The 12,044-nt window shown below is 36.9% G+C and overlaps 1 pseudogene; it reads left to right on the top strand.

The window, feature by feature from the left end:
- The window catches only part of Sult2a1-ps1 (sulfotransferase family 2A member 1, pseudogene 1), a 70,345-nt pseudogene extending 59,408 nt beyond the window's left edge, over nt 1–10,937 (top strand).
- Nucleotides 10,938–12,044: the final 1,107 nt, after the last annotated feature.

The following is a 12,044-nucleotide window of genomic DNA, read 5'->3' as shown; positions in this document are numbered from 1 at the left end:
CAATATATAACAAGAACACATTCTCCACTATGTTCATAGCAGCCTTATTTATAATATCTAGAAGCTGTAAAGAACCAAGATGTCTTTGAACAGATGAATGGATACAGAAAATGTAGTACACTTACATAATGGAGTACTACTTACTAAACCAATCATGTCATGGATTTCTTTTTTTTTTATTAACTTGAGTATTTCTTATATACATTTCGAGTGTTATTCCCTTTCCCGGTTTCTGGGCAAACATCCCCCTCCCCCCTCCCCTTCCTTATGGGTGTTCCCCTCCCAACCCTCCCCCCATTGCCGCCCTCCCCCCAACAGTCTAGTTCACTGGGGGTTCAGTCTTATTAGGACCCAGGGCTTCCCCTTCCACTGGTGCTCTTACTAGGATATTCATTGCTACCTATGAGGTCAGAGTCCAGAGTCAGTCCATGTATAGTCTTTAGGTAGTGGCTTAGTCCCTGGAAGCTCTGGTTGCTTGGCATTGTTGTACATGTGGGGTCTCGAGCCCCTTCAAGCTCTTCCAGTTCTTTCTCTGATACCTTCAACGGGGGTCCTATTCTCAGTTCACTGGTTTGCTGCTGGCATTCGCCTCTGTATTTGCTGTATTCTGGCTGGGTCTCTCAGGAGCGATCTACATCCGGCTCCTGTCGGTCTGCACTTCTTTGCTTCATCCATCTTGTCTAATTGGGTGGCTGTATATGTATGGGCCACATGTGAGGCAGGCTCTGAATGGGTCTTCCTTCTGTGTCTGTTTTAATCTTTGCCTCCCTATTCCCTGCCAAGGGTATTCTTGTTCCCCTTTTAGAGAAGGAGTGAAGCATTCACATTTTGACCATCCGTCTTGAGTTTCTTGAGTTTCTCTCTACCTCAGACCCTAGACTCCCCATACTAATTTCTTCTGCAAACCTAAGCCCCATCTCCTCCCCCAAACACTTTCCTCTTTCCATCCACTTTTTATGTCTCTTTTATTTCCCCTTCTCTCTGAGAATCCAGCATCCTTTCTTGAGTCCTTCCTGTTAATTAGCTTTTTTGGGAATCTGTGTAACACTGTTATCCTGAACTTTATGATCAGAATCCACTTATAAGAAAGTACATAGTACTTTGGTCTTTCTGAGTCTGGATTACCTCACTTAGGATGATCTTCGGTTACATATATTTGCATGTAAATTGCATAATGTGCTTGTCCTTAAGAGCTAAATAGCATTCCATTGTTTAAATGTACCACATTATTTCTTATCCATTCTTCTATTGAAAGACATCTAAATTGTTTTGACTTTCTGGCTATTATGAAATAATGCATCTATAATTGAACAAATATTCTTGTCATATGATGGAGCATCTTTTGGGTATATGCCCAGGAGTGGTGAAACTCCATCTTGAGACAGAATTATTCTGAAATTTCTAAAAGCTGGTAAATTGATTTTCAAAGTGGTATTAGAATTTTGCAGTTTTCAAAGCAATGAAGAAATGTTCCCTTTGCTACTTCCATACAAGCATGAGCTATCCCGGAGTTTTTGAACTTTGCAATTCTAATGAGTGTAAAATGGAATCTCAGGATTCTTTTGATTTGCATTTTCTTGATGATGTTGAACATTTCTTTAAGTGTCTTCTGAGATTCCTCTATAGAAATAATGTGTTTATATAGGTACACCATTTTTTAAATTTGCTTATGTGGTTTGTTGATATCTAATTCTTGAGTACTTTATGTATTTTGGATATAAACTCTTTGCCAGATATAGGGTTGATGAAGATATTTTCTTATTCAGTAGGCTGCCAATTTGTCCCTTTGATGCCGTTCTATGCCTAATAGAAACTTTTCTGATTTCATGGGGTTCCATCTATTAATTGTTGATATTAGTGACTGCGATGTTGGTGTAGGTTGAAGAAGTCCTCTCCTATGCCAATGTGTTCAAGGCATTTCCCCAAATTCTTTTCTATCAGATGTAGTGTATTCAGTTTTACATTGAGGCCTTTGATCCACTTGGATATGCATTTTGTGTGGGGTGCTAGTTATAGGTCTACTTGCATTGTCCTACATACAGACTTCTGCTTATACCAGAATCATTTTCTTGAAGATGCTTTCATTTTTCCATTGTATCGTTTTGGATTCTATGTCAAAAACCTAGTATCTGTCTCTGTGTAGGTTTACTTCTGGGTAAACAACTTATTCTAATTCACTGAATTACTTGTCTGTTTTTATGTAGTGCCATGTGGTTTTTATTACTAGTCCTCTGTAATGAACACTGAAAGCAGGTGATATGTCCAGAAATTCTTTAATTGTACATGATGGTTTAGCTATTCTGATTCTTTTCTTTTAGCACATAGAGTCAAGAATTATCCTTTCAAGGTGTGTGAAGAACTGTGTTGGAATTTTGGTGGGAATCACAGTAAATACGTAGATTGCTATTGGTAAGATGGCCATTTTTACTATGTTAATACTACTGATACCTGAGCATGGTAGACTATGTCATCTTTGGATTTCTTCAATTTCTTGGCAGACAGCTGAAGTTATTATCATACATACCTTTCACTTCCTTGGTTAGAGTTACACCAAGATGTTTTATATTATTTGTGGCTGTTGTGAGTTTTATTGTTACCTAACTTCTTTCTCAGCTCATTTAACTTTTGTGTAAAGAAGGGTTACTGATTTTTTGATGCTAATTTTATATCCAGCCCCTTTGCTGAAGATGTTTATCAGCTGTATGAGCTCCCTGATAATGTTTTAGGGATACTTAAGTATACTATCTTCATATTATTTTTAAATAGTGATATTTTGACTCTTTGCTTTCCAAATTGCATCACCTTGTTGTCTTATTGCTATATCAAGGAATTTGAGTACTACATTGAATAAATATGTAGAGCATAGATAGCTTTATCTTGTATCTGATTTTAGTGGAATTGCTTAAGTTTTCTCTCCATTTAATTTGATGATGGCTATTGACCAGCTGTATATTATCTTCATTTTGTTTAAGTATGTGCCTTGTATCACTGATAACCCTAAGACATTTAAGATGAAGAAGGGATGTTGGATTTTTTCAAAAGATTTTCAACATCTAATGAGGTGATCATATATTTTTTTCTACAATGTTTGTTTATACTGTAGAGTACATTGGTGGAATTTTGTATGATGAACATCCCTGTATTTCTGGGATGTAGAGTACTTGATCATGATCAATTATGGTTTTGATATGGTCTTTGAGTGGTTTTGCAAATATTGTGTTGAGTACTTTTGCATCAATGATTATTAGGGAAATTAGTCTCTAATTCTATTTCTTGGTGGAGTCTTTGTGTTGTGTAGGAATCAGGGTAACTGTTAACTCATGAAATGAATTTGGGAGTATGCCATCTGTTTCTCTTTTGTAGAATAATTTGAGAGAGTATCACTATTGCTCTTCTTTGAAAGTCTGGTAGAATTCTGTGCTAAAACCATCTCTCCTGGAGCTAGTGAGTTGTGGTACAATTAAAAAAGTGCATGACTGGTTCCCTCACTCTTCACTATTCCATGCTGTTCCCTTGATACTCTTGTTCTCAAGTGTGCATTCAATTGCATTAATTTTGGCAACATAGGGCCATATAGAACCTTCATTTATCTCAAAGGTGGTTGGTTTCAGTGCAGCACCATACCATGTTAGGCTAGCTATCTTCTGGCACCAGCAGTCTCTACCCTCCCACTGCTAGTCATGCTGACCAGCCCTGGCCAGCCTTCCAGACCCAGCTACCCAGTAATATCAAGATTCAACATACTTAAACTAACAGCCAGATTTATATGTTTAATACTCAATGTGCAATACATCCACACAATAAACTTACAACCAATTGATAAGGATAAAAACTGTCCACCCAGATAAGGTAAAGTTGTCTACAGAAATCCACCCCAGATACATTGGCAATTGAGGATCACCAAGATCTGGGTCATCCTTCACGGTCTTCATTTTGATTTTCCTTCCGTATCTCCCTCTCTACAAAACCTTTGTCCCCTCCTTATTTTATACTGCCTAATCATGGCCTTGATCTAAATTGTGCCAGTGTTCACATGCATAATGACATCAACCTACACTTGTATCCTTTTTTAGCACAGAAGAGATTTATTACTACTTCTGTTTCTATAGGGGTTATATGTCTATTTAAATTGTTTACCTGATCTTAAGTTTGCTAAGTGTTATCTATCAAGAAAATTATTGATTTTACTTTTATATTCCATTTTTATGAAGTGGAGGTTTTTTAAGTAAGACTTAACAAGTTTTTGTATTTTCTTAGTGTCTGTTGTTATGTTCCTCTTATAATTTCTGCTTTTAATTTAAATATTCTTTCTCTGTCTTTTAGTTAATTTGACTGAGAGCTTGTCTATTTTATTAATTTCCTCAAAGAAACAATTCTTTACTTCATTGATCTTTTTTACTGCACATTTTGTTTCTAATTTATTGATTTCATTTTTTAGTTTGATTTTTGACTCCCATCATTTCCTCTTGAGTTCATTTGCTTCTTTACGTTTTAGTTCTTTCAGGTGTGATCTTAAATATCTAGCATGAGGCATTATCAATTTCTTTATGAAAGCATTTAGTGCTATAAAATTTCCACCTAGCACTGCTTTCATTGGTTCTCATGAGCTTTGATATGTTGTGGTTTCCTTTTTAAAGAATACTAGATATTCTTTAATATCCTTTATTTTTCATTCATGACCTACTAGTCATTCAATAGAGAGGTGTTCAGTCTACTTGAGTTGTAGGGTTTCTGCTGTATCTCCTGTTTCTGTTGAAGCCCAGCCTTCATGCACATGGGTCTGATATGAGAGGTTATTTTAATTTTTTGTATCTGTTGAGATTTTCTTTGTAACTTAGTGTATGGTTAATTTTTAAGAAAGTTCTTTGACAGAATGAGAAGACAACATATTCTTTCATGTTTCAATAAACTGTTCTGTCTATATCTGTTAGGTACACTTGATTTGTTAGATTATTTCTTTGATTATTTTCTGTCTACACAACCTGTACATTGGTAAGCATGAGCTGATGAAGTCTTCCACTAATTATATTTGTGGTTTAATGTATGATTTAATTGTTGGTAATGTTTCTATTATAAATGTGGGCCCTTATATTTGGGGAATGGATATTCAGAATTGAGATATCATCTTGATGTGTTTTTTTTCTTTGATGACTATGAAGTGTACTTCTCAATCTCTGTATTAATTTTGGTTCGGATTCTATTCTGTTGCATATTAGAATGGCTGTTTCAGCTTGATTCTTGGGTGCATTTGCTTGAAAAACTTTTTCCCAGCCCTTTCTTTCTGAGGTAATGTATATCTTTGTTGCTGAAGTGTGCTTCTTTTGTGTAACTGATTAATGCATCTTGTTCTCAAATACATTCTGTTAGCCTGTGACTTTGTATTGGGGAGACAAATACATTGATGTTGAGAGATTTTAAATACCAATGATTGTTAATTCATGTTGCAATAAATTCCCAACCCCATTAGCCCATGAAGAAAACACACAACTCAATTATTGTATTTATAAGTTGTACATTTATATATTGGGCTGATCTACTACTATACTAATCTATTTCCCAGCTATGAGATCCCTAGCTACTTGCACCTTCTCCAGGTCATGTGTTTCTGCTCCATCTTCCTCCTACCTCTTCTTTCATCCTTCTTCTTCATCCCCCTACCCTTCTTCCATTCTCTAAATCCTCCAGCTCACCTTTCCATTCTACTGCCCAATCAAAGGCTCCACCCTTTATTTGAGCAGGTAAAATGGGGAGAATGTTCACATAAAATCACCTTAGTCTATGATCTACTACTCATTGAGGTAGCGCCTCTTGAGTAAGCAAAATTAACATCAGGATACAAACAGCACCAAGGCTACCCACAACACATCCCCCATTTGGATTATCTAAAAGGCTCTTTTCTCTCAGATATAAATAGAAATTAACCATTACAGTTACACAAATTGTAAAGTTTAAGATACACTTAACTCTCAGACAACCACATCTGTGAATTTCGATAAATCTACTATCTATTTTTAACTTAAAGATTATAATTGTATACTTGAGTTATATTTTGGTTTTGGCTTGTATTGCCACCTGAATACTACCCCCTGAAATCTGTATCATGGCATCATGAGACTGTATCTAGGCTTCAACTCTGTTCAAATGTTTGGTCAACTTAAACATTACCTGAAATAACCAATTTGTCAAAATTGCTGACTGCATGAACATTTCCCAAAATGTTAGAAAATCAGTCTTCAGGGTTCTGGTCCAGGATCATCTGAAAGAACTTGTCAAAGAAGAGTTATGATGGACTTGTTACTCAGTTTTGTCAGAGCTATCAGTCGACTATTTGGCATAATAGGGCCTTATACCAGACAGTATTTTTTATGTAGATGAATTAAGATGAATTTGGTTCAATTGGTATCTTCCCATAACTGGCACAATTCCATTAATCCCCAAATTTTCTTTATACCAAGAAAAGGATGTTGTCAGGAAGAGACACGTCTCTAGTTGAATGATCTTTAGTAAAGAAATGGCCTGAAATATCATATTCTGTGGTGATCTCACAATTTCTAAGACTATCTATAAAAAGTATATCTGAACTTTTTTATTAGAAATATTTTATTTATATTTCAAATATTATTCCCTTTCCAGGTTTCCCATCCGTTATCACCCTATCGTATCCTAATCCTCCATTTTTTTGTAAACATGGCACCTATTCTACATCCCCGTGCTGATATTCCCCTATAAATGGTAGAGTCCAGCCTTGGCAGGACCAGAGGCTTCTCTTCCCATCAGGGCCCAACAAGGCCATCCTCTGCTAAATATGCAGCTGGAGCCATCGCTTTGTCTATGTGTACACTTTGGGTAGTAGTTTAGTCCCCAGGAGCTCTTCTTGGTTGGTATTATTTTTCTTATGGAGTTGCAAGCCCCTTCAGCTACTTCAATTCTTTTTCTAACTCCTGGAATTGGGACCTTGCTCTTAGTTCAATGGATTGCTGCTTGCATTTGCCTTATCTAAATTTGTCCTGCTCTGACTGAGCCTCCCAGGAAACACATATATCAGGCTCCTGCCAGCATGCACTTCTTGGCCTTATCAATATTGTTAAGGTTTGTTGTCTGTGTTTAGATACTGAATGGCCATTCCTTGAGACTCTGTTCTAAACTTTTTCTTCATATCTTGTCCTATGAATATTTTTGTTACCCCTTTAAGTCCACTTAAGAAGGACTGAAGCATCCACACTTTGCTCATCCTTCTTCATGAAGTTCATGTGGTCTGTGGATTGTGTATTGGCTACTTTAAGCTTTTGGGATAATTTCCACTTATCACTGAGTGTATACAATGTGTGTTTCTTGTGATTAGGTTACCTCATTAAGGATGATATTTTCTAGTTCCTTCCATTTGCCTATGAATTTCATGAAGGCATTGTTTTTGATAGATAGATAAATAATATTCCATTGGATAGATGCACCACACTATATGTATCCATTACTCTATTGAAGGACATTTGGGTTCCTTCCAGCTTCTGGTTATTCTAAATAAGGATGCTATGAACATAGAGGACTACGTATCTGTGTTGTAAGTTGGAGCATCATTTGAGTATATGCCAGGGAATGGTATAGCTGAGTCTGCAGGTAGTACCATGTCTGATTTTCTGAGGAAACTCCAGACTGATTTTCAGAGTGGTTGTACCAGCATACAATCCCACCAACAATGGAGAAGTGTTCCTCTTTGTCCACATTTTTGCCTGCATCTTTTGTCACTTGAATTTTTTTTTAAAATTACCCAAACAATGCACCCTCAAAGCCTGTATCCTGTGGGACCCAATTTGCAACACCTGTCTGGTCCACCATGCTTTACCATCGTAGAACTTGATTTTCTGCTTACTTCTTAAATACTCGGGGCAGAACACAGTTGTCTTTAAAATAGCCTCTTCTTATTTCTGCCTTCCAAAATATTCCTGAAGTCCCTTGTCAACCATATCATAAGGCTTAGGTCAAGACCTCAGGGCTTAATTAGGGGAAAACATCCCTGGAAAATAAGACTCAAATAAAACAGTTTAAATTACATAGACCTTCCCACGGACAGTCAGGGAGGTTTTCCTGGAGGGTCTGCAGAGTGGGGGATGGGCAAGTTAAATGTGGCTTAAAAGTCACTTGAATTTTTAACTTACCCATTCTGATTGGTGTGGACTAGAATCTCAGTGTTGTTTTGATTTGCATTTTCCCAGGTAAAGGTTTTTCTATATTGTTGATTTTTTTTTGTAAGAACCAGCTCCTGCTTTTGTTGACTTTTTGTATACTTCGTTTGGTTTTACTTGGTTGGATTCAGTCCTGAGTTCGATTATTTTCTATATATTCCTCTTGGGGGTATTTACATTTCTTATTCTAGATATTTTAGGTATGTTGTCAAGCTGCTAATGTATGCTCTGTCCAGATACTTTTTGGAGGCACACAGAGCTATGGGCTTTACTCTTAGAACAGCGTTCATTGTGTCCCACATGTTTGTTTATATTGTGCCTTCATTTACATTAAAATCTTAAATGTCTTTAACTTCTTCCTTTATTTCATTCTTCACCAAGTTATCATTGAGTAGATCATTGTTCAATTTCCATGTCTACGTGTGCTTAGTTTATTTATTGTTATTGAAGACCCGCCTTAGTCTGTGATAATATGATAGGATGAATGAGATTATTTCACTCTTCTTGTACATGTATAGGCCCATTTTGTGACTTAATGTATGGTCAATTTGGAAGACGATATCATGAGGTGCTTAGAGGAAGGTACATTCTTTTGTTTTAGGATGAAATGTTCTATAAATATCAGTTAAATCCATTTTTCCTAGCTTTTGTTAGTTTCTTTGTGTCTCTGTTTAGTTTGCGTTTCTATGATCTGTCCATTAATGAGAGTGGGTATTGAAATCTCCCACTATTATTGTGTGAGTGGCACTGTGTGCTGTGAACTTTAGTAAGGTTTCTTTTATTAATGTAGTTGCCCTTGCATATGGCACATATATATTCAGAATTGACAATTCATCTTAATAGATTTTTCCTATGATGAACATGAAGTGTCCTTCTTTATCTTTTTTGATAACTTTTCATTGAAAGTCAATTTTATTTGAAATTAGATTTGCTCCTCCAACTCTTTTCTTTTGATCATTTGCTTAGGAAACTGTTTTCCAGCCTTTTACTCTGAGGTTTGTGTCAGTGAGGTATGTTTCTTGAGTGCAGCATAATGCTGTGTCCTCCTCTTGTATCCAGTCTGTTAGTCAATGTCTTTATATTGGAAAAATGCATCCATTGATGTTAAGAGATATTAAGGAACAGTGATTATTGTTTCCTGTTATTTTTGCTGTTAGAGATGGAATAATGTTTGTGTGGCTATCTTCTTTTGGTTTGTGTAAGGAGATTACTTTCTTGTTTTCCTAGTGTGTATGTTTCCTTCTTGTGTTGGAAATTTCCATCTATTAAGTTTGTAGTCTTAGATTTGTGGATATTGTGTAAATTTGTTTTTGTCGTGGAATATCTTAATTTTTCCATCTTTGGTAATTAAATATTTTGCTGGGTACAGTGGCCTGGCCTGGCAGTTGTGTTCTCTTAATGTCTGTATGACATCTGTTCAGGATCTGTTGTCTTTCATGGACTCTGGTGAGAAGTCTGCTGTAATTCTGATTGGCCTGCCTTTACTTGTCCTTTATCCCTTACTGCATTTAATAGTCTTTATTTGTTTTATGTATTTGGTGTTTTGACTATTATGTGACAGGAGTAATTTTTTATGGTCCAATCTACTTGGAGTTCTGTAGGCTTCTTGAATGATTGTTACCATCTCTTTCTTTAGGTGAGGGTATTTTTTTCTATAATTTTGTTGAAGATCTTCACTGTCCCTTTATATTGGGAATCTTCCCTCTCATCTATACCTATTATATTTAGGTTTCATGTACTCATTGTGCTCTGGAATTCATGGATGTTTTTAATTTGGAGCCTAGTGTGCTTCACATTTTCTTGGACAGTTGTATCAAAATTCTATATGGTATCTTCTGCCCCTGAGGTTGTCTCTTCTATCTCTTTTATTCTGTTGGTGATGCCTGTGTCTATGATTCTTTCATCTCTTTACTAGTTTTTCTATCTCCATTGTTATCTCTTTTTGGGATTGCTTTATTAATTCTATGTCCATTTTTAAATTTTGGATGGATTTGTTCAATTCCTTCACTTGCTTGGTTATGTTTTGCTGTAAGTCTTTAAGGGATTTTTGTGTCTCCTCTTTAGGGTTTCAACTTGTTTACCTGTGTTGTCCTGTATGTTTTAAAGTGGGTTATTTATGTTTTGCTTAAAGTCCTCTATGATCATTATGAGATGTTGTTTTATATCCAAATATTGCTTTTCTGGTGTATTTGGATATCCAGTATTTGTTTTGATGGGATATTTGGGTGCTGTTTATGACAAGTAATTTTGGTTTCTTTTGCTCAGGTTGCCTCTGGTGTTGTCTTGCTATCTCTGACAGTCACTTGACCATCCTTTAAGCCTGTGTGTCAGCACTCCTGTTGGCCTCTCTCTTTCAGCCATATCTTTCTATAGAGTGCTGTGGTACCAGGTCAGCTCCAGAAGCTGGCAGAAATGGGAAGGGTCCAGTCCCAGACTGTTCCCAGGTATGTGTTTCCTGAGGCCTCAAGGAGGGTCACTTGGAGCAGAAGAGTTGGTCTTATATCTTCTCTCAGGTGTATTAGCACTCATGGTGATTGGCTTTCAGCTCCAGGTATAGGCAGAAACCAGACCAGTCCTGTCACTGACAGATCTTAGGTTCCTGTACCCAGAGGGCATACAGGGCTCTAGGTGGGTTCCACTTGGGCTAGGAATGTGAGCAGAAGTAATTGTCTCCTCTGAGCTCTCAGAATTGCTCACACTTCTGAGAGTCCAGTTTTCTCCCCCACAGGATTCCGCTATAGAGAGCTGTGGGCATGAACTCTTTAACCTAATTATTCTTAGTCATTTCTCTTTGAGCACACTTAAAACACTTTATTATAATTAAATCTGAATCTAATATAACTATGAGTTTAATATATGTCCCTTAAATTCTGTTACTTAATTATCCTAAAACGTTTGTAATGCCAGTTCTTATTCTAAGCCTTGTGTTCTCAAAGGAGTTGCATAGACACAATGCCTATCAACCTGTATCAATATTAATTTGAAATTTTGTATCAATATAAGAAATTTCCACCAATGAGAACCTTACATCTGTATCAATCAATAAATTCTGTACCAATGCAAAATTATAACTTAAATTTGCATTAATTACAAAGATTTCTGCCAGTGTAAGATATCTCTATAAAATTTTGTGTACAGCAAGAGACGCCCAGGAGAGAAAATCATGGAAGATGCAAACGAAGCCCAAATTGTGAGTCAACCAAAGAAGTCAATAGGAGATGGAGTTCCAGGGGGGAAGGCTGAAGGTCCTCAGGTCCTTCTGATAAACCTCGGTTTCTGCATGAAATCTGGAACTTCATGCAAGTGTGGTAAGTGGTTGCATATCAAATCAGCCACCCAGGCATGGAGATTACTAAGAAGCTCACTTACCTTTGCAGGTGCCTTGATTAGTGATATTTATGGAAGTTCTGGGATAGATGCCTTCAACTGATGCTGAGCATGATGGACCTGTGCAGGACTCTGTTTAATGAAAGACCATTGATCGAACCCTTGGATTTTCCTTAGGCATGGGAGCTGTACAAGATCCTGGGACACATAGTCCAAGTCCCAAGTGCTCAATATCATTGATCTCATAACTCCATGCTTTTCATGTAACCTGAAATTCCAATCATGACAACATCTACAGTACACTAGCCTTGGGATTCTGGTGTATCTGAAACTTCTGGACAGATGCATAGGAACCATCACTGATGATAACCAGTCAGGATTCACTGGTTCCAAGTTCCACCTGTACCTCCTGCCTCCCTCACCAAAACCCCCAAATTTCAGCTGCCTTGGTAAATTGGGATGACAGACCAAGCCTCAATGAAAACTTGTGGAGAGTTGTTGCTTGAAAATTTTCAGAATCATACAGAATTTTATGGA

Source organism: Rattus norvegicus, chromosome 1, assembly GCF_021556685.1.
Source record: "Rattus norvegicus strain SHRSP/BbbUtx chromosome 1, alternate assembly SHRSP_T2T, whole genome shotgun sequence".
NCBI lineage: Eukaryota > Metazoa > Chordata > Mammalia > Rodentia > Muridae > Rattus > Rattus norvegicus.
The sequence above is the reverse complement of the archived record's forward strand: the minus strand, read 5'-3'. Positions and strand labels throughout refer to the sequence as shown.